Below are 15,456 nucleotides of genomic sequence, written 5' to 3'. Positions count from 1 at the left end.
TGATTTCGTATTACTAGCCCATTTATGTACCGAAATATTTTAAATGTTGCACAATTTTTAAACTAGGTTCTGAAATATGCCAGCTTCATATAAATTTGAGAAACAAAACGGTTGTGGTGTATTGAAAACTTGATCTATTTGCAACCAAATTTAGTTTCTCGAGTTATTACTTGATTCGTTTTCTGTATTGCAGTTAGTACACATGTTGTTGAACAGCCGTTTAATTGGAAAATATTCCATAAAAACCATGACCTCAAGTGTAAGAATCGAACACAGGAACAGAGAACAGTGTAGTACTCGAAATTAGTTCGAGGTAAGACTTTTAATGTTGAGCAAAAGGCGAAGTGTTAAGCAAGTGATGTTGCTTTTGGTAACATTACAAAAAAAGTTTGGCAGCCACGGGTTGCTTGCCCAGAACTTGTACACCAAATAATCCAACAACAACTAATTTAACTGATATTTTGTTAAAGTCCGGTGAGAGGTTTTTGTGGTTTGGATATTTCAAGATTCTGCACCTCTTGGCGGATTTTCATTTTTGTGTTGAAAGAAAAGGAATTTTTTAAGAAAAAGCCATAACTTCAGTTTGGGGGGTCAGTTCTTTTGAACTTAAGTTTTAATTTATGAAAAAGTCTAGCAGCTCACGCTTTCATTTTAAGTTAGTTTCAATGTGATTTGGTTTAAATAATAGGTGATTTCAAACTGCCACTACAATGATTACGTGAGGTACACGCTTTACAAAGATATTGATCGTACATATTCTTACGATGTTACTAAATATAGTTTTTTCTTACCGTACAGGATTTGCGTTTTCAGGAAATGTGTACTTAAAACTATGTATCCCAAACACTTACATATAATCTAGTTTTGTCGTAAATATAATCCGTGTAAATATAAGTTTATGCTATGGAAATTTGAACTCATGTTAGGGAAATATTTGTTCATCAGACTATTGCTTAAATTTAAATTAATTAGTGGTTTGCGTGTGGATAGTTGTTCTCTTTATGTTCGAAAGCATGTCTGTCGACATACCAAAATGTTGGTTGGTTATGAAAATACAACCCAGTACAGAAGGTATTTATTCAATATTAGTGGTCTCTAGTAAACAGTTTCAGTCCAAATGGCTGTCAGTAAAAACAAAATAAATTTATACCGTACCATAACCATCCCAGTAGCACTGTATTGTTCAGGATCTTGAGCACTGACCAAGAAATCTGAAAAACCTCAGTATTGTGTTTGAGAATAAAGTGCCGAGAAAATATAAGGAGCAGTCAACATAACGAAGGTTAAGATACGAAAGGAGAGAGAGTTAAGGGATATTGATAAAGACCCAGATATACGCTTGATTTCCATAAGTAAAAGGATCGGATGGGCAGGTTATGCGTGAAGGAGAGAAGATAAATGAACTTTATAAAGGGTATTCCATGGAGTACCACAAGGTAGACGACCACTTGGAGAACCAAGAATGAAGTGGAAAGACGAAGTAATGAAATAAGTCTCTAAACAGGAGTCAAAATTAGAACAGGCAATGAAAGTGGGGAGGTTTTGTTAGTTCGCGAGTCCAAAACCCTCTCAATTCCATGTCAAAGTTTCAATGCCCACAAAGGTAAGATAAGTTTAGTACTAGTATTCAATGGAAGGTGGTATGTTGGTACTTATAATCATACCATTGCCATTGTGATAATCAAGACACGCATCAAATGACATCCATCACATCAAGACTTTTCACATAGAAAAAGTTGCTGTCGTGTACTTAGCTGGCGATATTAGCTGGTAAAATCATTAGATGTAATATGCGTACTAAATATAATTGGATAAATAAATAGGTGGCGACGTAACAATTGCTTACAATGTGATTTTTTCCCATTAAACCTAAAAGAATTTGCCTTTGTACAGGTTATGTTTTGTCTTAAGCTTTCGAAGAAATTCTATATACTATTATGTGTCTTAATTGAACAATAGGGTTATGTTCAAAAATTAACAGTTATGAAAAGTAGTTCATGTTTGAGATCGTGCTGAATGTGTCGTAAAATATGATTAGGTGAGAAAATATTGAATGTTTGTAAACTATTTCAGATTTTTACAGTTGGTCTAGAATATTTTATGGTGTTTTGACTTTCAAAATAAAATATGAAAATGCGTGATATTAGTTTGTTATAATGTTTTACAATAGAGGAAAAAAATTACATTTCTAGATGTAATGGTAGGCTACTACTAAGACTGAAACTGATTCTATAACCATTATTGTCCATTTTATTTGTACCCGGGCAAAGCCGGGGTTTGCTGCTTGCATATTTTAAACCTTACTATATAAATTGTAGGCCTACAAAATTCAAAATTTCTTGTGATTAAATTGGCTAGTAATATAAAATCAAAAGTATAAATGTCCATAAATAATATAAGTATAAATATTGGGACACTGTAGTTCAGATGAAGCTGGAACCCCAAAAAAAATTTAATTGAATTTAATTGAAATTTTATTGACTGGGCGTGAAAATGGATGACATAGAACAATGCAGGTAATACGTATACTGGTTCAACAGAATTTCCATACTGATTTTGTAGTTGATTTAAATACTGTAAGAGTTATTTTATATTTAGCACAAAATTGGAATATAAAAATTTATTGCAGGTCTAAATATATACGATTGATGTGATTAACTTCCAGAGAAACTTTGAATACAAGGATTTTCTGTTTCGTTTTGAATTTGTAGACACACTAGAATTTTACAAATAAAATTCAATTGACGGTGGTTGTTCTTGAGAAGCATTGAGTAAATAAATAGGCACTCTTGCAAATATATATTTTTTTAAATTTTGACTCAAAATAATCATAAGATAATTGCTACCTCGGAGGATGATTTTAAATTTCGATCTCAACTAGAATGAACTTTTTTTTATACATAACATGTAAGCCAATGTTATTTGTGATAATAAAATCACCTACATAACATTCGTGCAAACCTTTTCTCAGACAAACACTCTTTGACAAATACAAAATAATTATATTAACGGAACAATTTTATATTTCTAGTTCAACGAGAATAAGCCATAAATAACCTTAAAAACAAACAGTGCACAATTTGGCATGAATCTTTAAACACTACTTCAACTTATAAACTAAATAGGATTAAAATAGGTTTATCGAATATAATCAGAATTTACGTACTCTGTACATCAATAAATAAAAAAAAAACAATAACACTGTTATGTATATCTATTTTGTATATATTATATAATGAGGCCAGCATTGTCTAGCCTAGCGTGAAACTTCGAATTTAACTAGAATTACGAGAACTTTTCTAAAAAATATTTATAAATGATTTGTATTGCTAAGTTAATTGGTTATTTCTTTTCTGAATAAACACAAAAACAATGTTAAGTCAAAGATTATGCACGTTGACTATTGGTTGGATCCCATACGGTACTTCACAATGGGATAAAACGAAGAATATAATAAACATAGCAAATACAGGATTATGTAGGAGGTGCAAATTTTAACTCATAGATGTTTAGTATGTCAATTTTTTCTATTGATTTACTGATAAAATCCTACATTTTTATAAATTGTTAACTACATAGCGGATTTTTCCCCACACTGACTGGGTTTCTTGATAAGGATTTTACCAAAACTATTTCACATTTTAAACAACGTTAAGTTTTAGTGTAAAGGAAGAAATTTAAGTTATACTCTTTAAAGTTATCTTGTTATATTGTTTCATATGTTCAACAATGTTGTTTTTGTTATTTAGGTAAATATGGGAAAATGTATATAATATATGACAGTAAAATAAAAAATAAAACTGTTTAGTAACTTCAATGAATTTAACGAGGTATTAAGTAGATTTTTGAAGAATACTTACCATATTTTTTACCGTTGTTTGCGAACTATAAAGTACATAATTTACCGTACAAACAATGCGTTATTGATGGAATAGTGTATACACTTATAATTTTTTTTGTCTTTTATCAAGAATAGGTCAAGAATATGGTTATAAGTTTTTTATCTCAGTAAACTTTAATTGTACAACGATGCTTCAATATACAAAATTGTTTGTTTGTAGAAGCCATACACGATAGTTGTAATGAAAATTGAGCATCTTCATGGTTTAAGTGTAAAAAAACTTCAAAATTTACAAAGCCACCTAAAACTCCGTTTTTACTACCCGATATCGCTGGTTCGTGAAGTCAATAAATCGTATCCAGCTTTGAAGCAAAATTTCATAAAAATCGTACCAACATTACTAGTTAATTGTATTTACGGACATATAAACACGTATATTTATAATTATTTAAACTTTTGTAAACATTTTTGCGAAGTATGTAAGTATTTTTGGTCTCTGGGGGACATCAAAAAGTCTGTTGCCTCAGAATACATTTGAAACTTACAAATTTTCCTAAATTAAAAGATGTTCTAATAAACAGTTTAGTTTAAATACGACACATTTAACTGACAGCAGATACAATAAAATATACACGAATTTAACAAAACTAACTAAAATTGTAAACATGCTTGGCAGCATAAATCTAAGTGGAATCGGATAATGTATCCCTTTTAAACATGTTATCAACATTGTTCAAATACATTTTATACTTGCAATATAACATCAGATTGGCCTCATCTCAAGTTTTTAATAAATGTTGGCTTAGTCCAATTGAAAGGCTAATCAGAAAATTATAAAAATATTTCAATTTTACAAAGGGAAACTTTAAATACTACAAGTAAAGTCAAGTATTTGGTGGTTGCTTAATGACGCTTATTTTTATAAAAAAAATAATTACCGTAAAAGAAAATATGTTATACCTTTGACCATTAATACAAACTTCAGTATCAAATAGTCAATGGTTATACATAACAATTAATTACTAATGACATATGTTTTATTCTGGCTTATCTGCTATTTGTAGACTGTAAGTTGACGTTATGGCAGTTTGAGCTTATTATAAAAATGGATCAAAGCAGATACAAAAGCAAATAATCAAAGTTGGTCTGACTTTAACACATTTAATATATTCTTTTAAAAAGAATTGTCGAAATAAATAGCATGTTTATACACAGTAAATGTTGTCGTCTGTTCAAGAAGAAGAGCCGCGGCCGCTTTGCTTAGAGTAGGTTAATTTAGGCTCGGTTGTTAGGTTAGGTTAGTATAGCCTCTGATTATGAGAAAGAAGGTACAAAAGCAAAAGTTGCAATTATGTTACATGTAAAGAGAAAAAATAAATACAAGGACGTCAATGTGATTAGCTGCCTTTTCAATGTGTTCGAAAAAGTAAATCTTGTAAATGTTGTAATATTTGTATCATCAATATGAACTTAAATAATATTAACTAACCTAACCTAACCAAAATGTCTCCACAACGTAAAATCGAGACGGACATATTTTTGAAAATAAAAAAAAATTGTACTTTAAAGTAAACCAGTACCAAACCAAAATAGCATACTTACGCTTGAAAACTCCTCTCACACCAGAATAGCATAGCAACCCTTTTCGACAACGGATATTGAAAAAACTATTTTACACGAACACCTTTTTTGCAAAAACACTATTCAAAGACTCGCAGATGTTTGGCAAAAAATCCCCAAGTGAGTTATCGGGTATCTAGGGTCGACAACGAATTTTCAAATTTGGAAGACCTAGTTTAGGGTGAAACCGGTCCCACCCCCCAACGGTCGGCAGGTGGCTTGGCCGGACTCTGGGTCAGGCTTGCTGGACAGCACTAGGTCAGGGGATGACCGGTTCTGAGAGGGTAGAACCGTAGGCGGACTTGGGCGAGGGTCGTCCTGGAGGTTACTGTGTTAGAGAAGTTCTGGTTTGTGTTACTCGTCAACGGACGAGGGCGTAGAACTAGAAATCTAAGAAGTCCAGTCGTATAAATTGTGTATTGTATACTACTTGCTAGTACTGTGCAAAGGAATATGAACTCCTAATAGAAAAATACCTTTAAAATTATAAAAGAGACCGGGTTTTGTGTTGTTTTTTTTATCCTAATTGACCTATACACTCTTACGAACTATGTTTGTTTCTGTGTTTGTTAGTTTGTGTGTGTTTTTGTGGGTTTGCAAAATGTATCTCACAATTCAGCGGATGGATTTGGTATAAAGTTTGAAATTAATTATGAACTTCTAGGGCTAAAACCGTGCTTGGTGAAGGCCACTACCTCAGGAAAACCCATATTTAGATACACAACTTATTTTTGAAAATTATAAATTTTAACGATGGTCAATTCACCATGTCGGTTTTTAAAAAATAACAAGGAACACTTAATTAAAATAATTATAGCACAAATTTACAAACCATCTAACGTATACTAACTAGCCAATTACAAAAAACAATACAAAGGAAAAAACATTCAGGAGCAGGTACTGAATTTGCTGCTCCCTGGTCCGCGAATCTTCAGTATGTAATAACCATTGAGTAAAGGTTACAAAGAAGATTACTCGATATTTCAAAGAAATATTTCCGTTTGCATACTCATTATTTTCCTTGGCTCTTTCTCTCACAAAAAAAAAATCAATAGCCAAGTACTAAATACATTTTAGTGAACTTCCGTTCGACAAGGAAATAAATAATCGACCTACGTACGGGAATTGAGTAGTAAATTAAAACTGAATATAATTCGGAACAGCTAGTTTACACGCGTAAAAACAAATTCTGACAGTATTAATCTGAAAATCACATTTTAAACAAATGTCACTTGGCCATCTATTTCTTTCATCCGATGATAGCATATACAATATGCATTTTAAATCCAACAATTTTACAAATACAAGCAATTGTGTCGATTTTAAAAGCCTTGAAGTGAGATTGGCGGCCGATTCACTCACACTGGGAGTTCAGTACAGTAGCTACGTACCACCTTCCATTGCATACTATCATTGACTTTAAAAGTCGGTAAGTGCAACGTAACTTACCGTAACCTCCGTGGCCACTGAAACCTTAAGAGGATGCCTTGCCTCTTCTAAAGAAGATCCCAGTTTGGAATTGTCTTTCATCACTTGGTCTTTCTACATCATTTCTAGTCTTCCAAGTCTATATTTTGGTACCCCTTGTAATACACTTTTAATAGTTCATGTATCTTCTCTCAACCACGCATATCCTGATCTGAGCCTTTTACTTTTAGAAAGCACCCCTGTACCTGGGCGTTTGTACATTTCTCTTTTATCTTTTTATTCTTTCGTATCTCAACCTACGTTTCTTGAACTGGTCCGTATATTTTCTCCACATTCTATTCTTGAACTCAGCAACAAGGTTTTTCGGCTATTTGGTCACAGCACATGTTTCTGAACCATACGGTATTTTTGTTTCTACTGTCACCCTGAAGCTTATTCGACAGTTTTCTAGATACCTCCGGTTGACATTTTCATTACAAACTAAATTGTTGGTATGCCGACAGATTTGAACATCAATAAAAAGAAGTATCAACACGTAAACAACATCATAAATGATTAAGCAAGCGTTTGCTGAAATAAATGTAACATGAGATAACATTTTAAAAGTATTAACTTATACCTTTAACTATTAATACAACATAGTTATACTTACATAGTTGTATTTACAGCAACACTTGATTATACAGTATGTTTTATCTATGATTATACGCAAGTGCTTGAGATGTAGCCTAAAAATTACAAATTTCCTGATTACGCAGATCTTTTACGGTAGGATATAAACTACATTTTAAAGTGAAATAGTATGTAGGCAAACACTAACGATCAATATTTGTGTAAACAAATTACTTGTAACATCACTTCAATGACAATTTGAAACCAGCACTGAAACAACTTTAAATTGTTATCGTCGGCTGCTAGTTTTTAAGAAATAAAACTTAATAAAAAAAATTAAATCCTAAACTAAAATTATGGCTTCGACATTCTCTTACTTTAAAATTATCTTCAACACAAAAACCATGATAATCCGTCCAATGGTTGATTCCGAATCGGGAAACAAAAACCCTGCCACGTTTTAATATACAAGATAAGATGATTTATCTTATGAAGATGTAAATACAACAATGTTTATGCAAAAAATAGGCTATTATATACACGTGGTACTACCATAGATAATAGTGCAAGTAGGCATTTTACATTGTTGTAGAATCCGTAGCCTGTTTTGATGCCGGGTGTTTCGTGTGTCTGACATTTGATTACACTGTTGTAGACTTAATGTTTCTATCTCATCAAGGGTGGATTTTATATTATGATACACGTTTCATAATACCAATGTAACCAATATTTTACATGAATACCGCTAACAATAAAAAATTCACCTTCTACTTAAACCGGAAAGGGCTAATCTTAACTTGTCTTTAACTGGTCTATAAGAATGATGTATTTATATGAAAGTATTATTAATTTAACTTAAAAAAGATTTAGTTTAGTACCAAGCAAAACGATCACACTACTTATTTAAAGAGTCGTATTTTACATGATTATTTACAAAGAAATTGCATTGGAATTTGTCTTAACAAGCTATAACTTATTGATGGTGTTGATAAAATTAGACATAATAATGGTTTGCGCTAACTAACGATATTTCAAAAATATTCAAAGTTAGTTTATTGATCAAGGAATTTTTACTAGAATAAAACTAACTTGCCCAAATCCAGCGAGAGAGTAAAAGCTCAATTCCTCTATAAGTAACAGCTAAGGATCGAAAAATCATTGTCACCAAACATACCAACGTGATATAAGGACTTTGGGTTCCGTGATGAAAATTAAAGAGAACCATTTATTAATCGTTTCATCGGCTATATTTACAATGTAGGGTTATTATTATTTCAGCGATCAAAAGTTCATCTTTTGTACACCATCAGCGCAGTAGAACCATAGACAAAATTGTCTACTCCTTTAATCTATGATAGTGCATGTTTCTCTTTCAAGGGGAGGGTAATTTTTCCATAAAATAATGCATGTAATGGCTTGTGAAAAACATTTTATTACCAAAGAATTCAATGTAACATAAACTGATCATTTGACAAACTAAACTAAAAGTGAACAATTGAAGCGTATGTAAAGAAATATGCCTTGTTAACCAATCACACCGATCAAAATGAAATATTTTATACACTTTTACAAGAGACAGTGTTACTAAAATTATAATAGCATTGCCATTAAATAGTGCAGTGTCCTCTGAAAAGTCTGAAGCCTGTATGTTCCATGGGAAACGTTCGAGCGCACTAATGTTGAATATAACATGTTTCTATCTGATCTAGTTAGATGTTATGAGTTTCTTCCTAGAATACATGTTCATATTACCAGAAGACAAGCAATCTTGTATAACCAAACCTGTTTGTGTTTGGTAAGATTATTTACAAATGAAAAACAACTAAACTTATCTTCATATAGCCCGGGTTGAATAAACGTTTAGATCTTAAGCTGATATTATTGAATTTTTTTTTGTAGTAGCATAAAAATACTTGTGTTCAGTACTTATATAATTCCTAACAACTTTTGGATCTTAAGCTGATAGATACGGACCATTAATTAACACAAAAAGTATTTTTTTTTATCTTATGTTAATATTATAAATCTATAAGTTGTTTAATCTGAGGTTATAAAGAAGGTAGTGGTCAAATTTTATTTTTATATCTCAAATTCGTTTGTAAGAAAGTTGTGTGACAATTCCTGAACGCTTGGCTTCTTCATCCGTGGTCCTCAAGCAAGAGAGACACATGAAAAGCCCCCAAAAGTAAACTGTATTACAATTAGTCATTATACAATTACTACTACATATACCTATTACAGCTAGGCTAACGGATTTAATTTTTAAATCATTTTATGTGAACTTAAACTTATGTGTTTGAACTTAGTTATTTTTTACAGCAAAAGATCACACAAAGTCAAATTTCTGCTTAGCAAAAAATACATTACTTCACACCTCCGTTTTATATGTTGTATATTAAATATTTTATAATGATATAGAAGAACTGATTATATTAAAATATATTTGAAATTTATGATGAACAAGTAAGACAATGCTGTTATAAGCCCTAATATTTATATTGATAGTGAATTAGATGCTGGACTTAAAAGGGTGTGTAGTGATAAAAATAAACTGGAACTTTACTGTTTTCTGTGAATAGTGTGATTACGTCTATTGTAACGGCTTCAGGAGAAGATACAGTGTGACATAAGGTACCCGGTGGCCACTAATTAATTCAAAACGAAAAACTTCCAGTGCTAAGACCAAACATAGACAAATAATAGATATTTTTGTGATGTATGCCAGATCAGTTAATTTAACTATTTTTCATAATCTCTTTAAAAAGCAATAAGGGTTTTTATATTTATATTTAGTATCATTTCATAAGTGATTAGCTGGTATGGCAAGGACTTCTGTAAAATGTTCGTTTTTCTTAACGCAATGGCAAAAAAAAATAATGAGAAAACTCTAATGAGCAAGTATGTAGCGTAAAACATCAATAAAAAAATATAATGAAATCGGTAAAAAAACATACTTCGAATGTTACATAAAAAACGTAATAAGACGTTTCCATAAACCGCAATAGCAAGCTTGTACAAGAAGCTAATTTACTTTTGATGTTTTAATAAGTAACTTCTTTCTGTTTATTGAATCTGTATAACCATTATTTCTTTTTAAATAAGAGTAAATTTAATGTTAACTTTATACACGCATTTTAACTTTTTGCAAGAGCCTACACAACATTCATTGGTATTTCATATTTAAAATTTATACTTGGACCTGCACTAAACATGCATTAAACTATGCGAAATGAGAATTTGAGTTGGCTACCGTGCGGTAAAAGCTAAATTTCTTTGGTTGAACTTATAGAAAAGCATCAGTTACATTAAGAAAGTTATACGGTTGCAAATTTTGTTTGTCATCTAAAAACTAGCAATCTTCTTTGATTGGTTAATTTTCAATTACAATAACTTACTTCGCTTAGCATTTTAAATAAGTAAGCACAAGAATCGTAATCAATTGGAATATAAAACATTCTATGACACTATTGTTTGTCTTTAATAGAACACTCGTGTTGCTTCATACCGAACAATGTCCAACTGCTAATTTACACAAATCAAGTAAATTCTTCAAAAATTATATTATAGAACAGTTTGTTAAATGACAAATTTACGACACTTTTTTAATTGACACTATTATAGTCGATGTTTGCTATTTATTACTGAAAATTAAGTGTACAGTTATATTATTATTGGTATTACTATCTTTTTTGAAGTAGCATAAAACTACTTATGTTTAGTACTTGTACGATTCCTAACAATATATTTTTAATGCCTCTCTTCTCATAATACTAATTTTAACATTGATTGTCTGGTATTTTTATTGGTTTACATTTATTCTAAACTTTAATTTCTATAAATACATAATCACCTTTTCTATCGCGCTATTATTCGTTGCTACTGTACCTATGAACTACAGTCCATTGTTTATTAATATAACAAAACTCACGTATGTAATATTACGCGCGTACTCCGTTGCAAAGCGTGGGGAAAGCAACAATAAACATATATTATAAATCTATAATTTCGATTCAAAAACTATAATCTTAAATATTGAATCAAATACAAACCCGTGAAGCAAAAATTCTGATGGACAATAGTCCTTAAATTGCCACATATATGGTTTATGGTTATGGTTTATGGTTTATGGTATATGGTTTGTATTTGAAATGCTGTATTATCGCTTGTCACCAATCTTTTATCTGAGAACTACTTATTTTATGCTTATGACTGGTTGAGGTTAAAAACTATTTTAAAAGAAAATACCTTTCTTACGTATTAAATAAATCGCTAAGAAAACTGACAGTTGGGCATACGTACAGCTCCGTTTACATGGTAAAGAATGGAGCATGTTACTTGAGTGTTGATGGGTTATAATGGCCCTTGAATACTACTTTGCTGGTTATCTGACTTCTAGTCAATTTAACGATTGTGAACAGTATAATGAACAGTTTTTTGTTGGAGAACTAGTGACAAAATGGCTATATACAAAATGGCGACTCGACGCTATGAGCGACTCCCACTCAATCTAGAATCTTTAATTTTAAACTGCCTTAAATGGTAAATGAAATAGTTTTGAATTTAAAACGTACATGCCCAGAGCCTTAGTTAGTTTACAGAAGAATTTATGTACACCGTAAAACCATCACGTTATAATTATATTTCTTTAAACAAAGTGTATGATATAAATTTAAATTCGAACATGGTTTCTATTGTATTGTTGCAGCTCGAATCAGAACGAGGATTAACATGAGATTTTAAATAATTTAGAACATATAGTTAAAATGAGTTAAAATATCAATTTCATTCGAAACCTATGTAAATTCACAGTACTGTTTTATTAAGTGATTGATATTGAGGCATATAACAAAAATTAAAATGGTAGTACTGTAGCATTATCAGTTGCAAATATGAAGATGAACCAATTAAAACCAATTAGCAATGTTTTATTGTTACAGTATAACCTTTAAGTAAGTAAAACAAAAATTCACAGTTCATTAGTAATTCCAAACTGGTTCAGGTATTCAACAAAGTTGCGGAAAATGTAGGTTTACGTCATACTTTTACATGTTTTGCCAATTCGGAGTTTAAATGTGCAACTTTACAGGCCAATGCTTGGCACCTTCCCAAGCCATTCGTTATCGTACCCATAGTTTTTACGGATGGTCCGTCCCACACTCGTCAAATAATTAACTGGTTAACGCAGAATCAGAGCGAAGAGACAAAGAGAAACTAGAGTGCAAGAGAGGAGACGCTAGACGTTAGACAGAGACGGAGTGTTTAATTTAGATAAACTTCTTAGACTGGTAAGTACTAAGGAATAAACACACAAGCATGGGAGAGAGACCAGTTTCGGCAATGCTGGTGGGGGAGAGGGGGGCAAGAAGTGGGAGATCCGTGGGAGGGCCAACGAAATGTGATTTCGGCAGTCTCATAATCATAATACGCCAAAAACACCGGTAAGATCCCCCACGACCGTCGGGAAACTGTGAAAACCATCTGGGAACCATCTCGAGACCCGGTCGAGATTTCCGAATTTTCTTCGATCCGGAAACAAAGAAAATTCGGGGAAGAAGAATTGCGCAATTAATTCCGGCTGGGAGTGTACTTGCGCTAGACTTGGCCCGCCAATCGGGACTGTACTTAGTCTACCAGTTTTGGCGGATTCATAAAATCCACGGGGGCCCGACGCGGGGTGGGGGGAGGGAGTCTTTGAGAGAATTTTCGTTTCGTACCAAAAGTGGTGTCCAACTGGTTGTCTGATATTTGGCAGTGGTCCTCGCCGTTGCGTTCGATCCTCGCACCCTAGGACTCTGCTATCTTCACTGTGGATCTATCCAGGAGAAACGCCCCCATGCGTAAGTACCTCAAACACCATATGATTGTCATCTGATAACAGGAATATCACAACACTTCATTCGATAGTGTACAAGTTGCCAAATGTGTGTAAATGTGCTATGTTTTCGTGTCTAACGATAGTAACAGTTTGAATTTTGGTTCAATTAGTGAATGAAGCAAAAAAATTAAAACTTCAAATATATTTGAATTAACGTTTCAGTAAACCTAAAATCTTTTTCCTACGTATATTTTACGGTAAACATTGAGTATTCAGTACGTGTATCGTTGTTTTCAAAGACGCTCTAGTGGAAAATTAAACATTACAAAATAAACTGAACAAATGTTATTCTTCCATATTTGTTTTGTAGATAAATTACCTCTAGTGCAGATTGTAAACAAATATTCGCTACTTTGTTTACAATAATGTCGATTCAATACCTTATGTTTAGGCATTATTTGATTTCTTGTTATTGCAATAGAATTCGCCAATGATTTTTTAACATTTTTTTACTGTATTGTAATCTATTAATGTACCTATCCAAAATGTATACATTGTTATGGTCATTTTCTTTTTTTAAATAATATAACTGTTTGTTATTACCTTGCACTTATTCAGTTACTCAATAGTTTGTGTTTATGTTAGGGTTGGTATGTTTTATAATACAATTGGTATAATTTAGTAAACTTTATGTTAGTCTTTAAAGAAACCACAGTGTAAATAAATTCGAATGAAGATTAACTTCTATGTATCTGTGTTACTTTTTGTACAATTAACACTGATTTAAGTTTTTAAAATTTAATATTTTATGAAAGTAGACTAAATTAGATAAACTAACGTAGGCCTAGTTAGCTTAACGTTCTTACTATCTTCAAATAAACAATTAAATAACTGCCACGGCGGTTTACACAAATTTTAACTTAAAGATTTATTTGATTTAATGAGATCAACCCTTTATATTTAAAAAATAAGTTAACTTACACTTTTTTATGTAGCTATGGGGTTTTGATAAAGCGTAAAACATTAATTTTGTTCCCTTAAAAAAATACATATATAGAAACAGGTTTATGATTGTTTGCTTAATTGAAGTTCATAATATAAATCCTAAAATAATATAATTAAACACCACGAGATGTAAACCTTATTGTCAATTCTTCCACATAACAAAATATTGTAATGCACAATACTATTATGATTATTTTCTAATTCAACAAATGAATTTATCTTATAAAAGATAACAAACATTACCTACGTTTGAAAAATAAACTTAAGTATCCCACATGGCGGTACGAATACATACTTTCTTGATTCACTCCTACCGTATTTAACAATTCCAACACTTAATACTACTGCTAACTACTTACAATTCTTTACAAATCTTAACAGGATTATTACTTATTCTTGTTTAGTTATAATATGTTTACAAATTAGAACATTGTGTAATCTTCTGTTTTTTTTACAGCCCGCTGGGCCGTTGGGAACAAATTTCGGGCTCCGAACCAAGAACCAGCACTTCCACTTGAATCCCGTGAGTATTTTTAACTTATTGAGTAATGTTTTCTTTAATTATTTTTCATTCAAACATTTTCAAGGAATGGCAAGCAAAATGTTTAGAAATTATTAAGTTCTATTAACAGTGTTGTTAGCATTCGCTGAAGCAAGTATAAGACAATCATTTATAAGCATTGGTCCATAGGTAATGGCAGCTTGAATATCAACTGTCTCTTCACATTAGAGTTGACAATTTAATGCTTTTAAATCTTTCATAAAATATTGAAAGTAATGTTTTGGTAAAAATACAATTACAGTTTTGACTTTATTTCAACAATGTCTGGACATTCAATGAAGATTCATAAATATAGATGTTGCCCGGATGTACGTCACTTATTCTTTACATTACATAAAACTAATTTATAAGGAAACTTATCCAAAAGAATAATATTGAAAGGTAATCAAAGACTACTAACATTTGCCCAACAAAAATCAAACTTGGCAAAACTACTAACTAACAAAACGTTCAATGAACTATTGTATCGGTATTTGAACTATAGGCTAGCGGAGACCGTTTACATGAAGAAATTACAACTTTGTGGTTAAAGATAATCCTAAAGCTGTAAGGATATTAGATGAAAAAATTTTG

The 15,456-nt window shown here is 31.6% G+C and overlaps 1 protein-coding gene across 1 annotated transcript in view; it reads left to right on the top strand.

Moving 5' to 3' along the window:
• Positions 1 to 14,784: 14,784 nt before the first annotated feature.
• Positions 14,785 to 15,456, top strand: part of LOC129002188 (broad-complex core protein-like) — an 81,503-nt gene continuing 80,831 nt past the window's right edge. The window contains exon 1 of the mRNA XM_054429815.1: positions 14,785 to 14,844. The gene's annotated coding sequence lies outside the window, so the exon portion shown is untranslated. The remainder of the gene's footprint in view (positions 14,845 to 15,456) is intronic.

The sequence above is a fragment of the Macrosteles quadrilineatus genome, unplaced genomic scaffold (genome assembly GCF_028750875.1).
Source record: "Macrosteles quadrilineatus isolate MER2022 unplaced genomic scaffold, UCM_ALF_1.0 Scaffold_9__3_contigs__length_116548681, whole genome shotgun sequence".
Taxonomy (NCBI): Eukaryota; Metazoa; Arthropoda; class Insecta; order Hemiptera; family Cicadellidae; genus Macrosteles; species Macrosteles quadrilineatus.
Note: the sequence above shows the minus strand (reverse complement) of the source record. Positions and strands in the feature narration are given on the sequence as shown.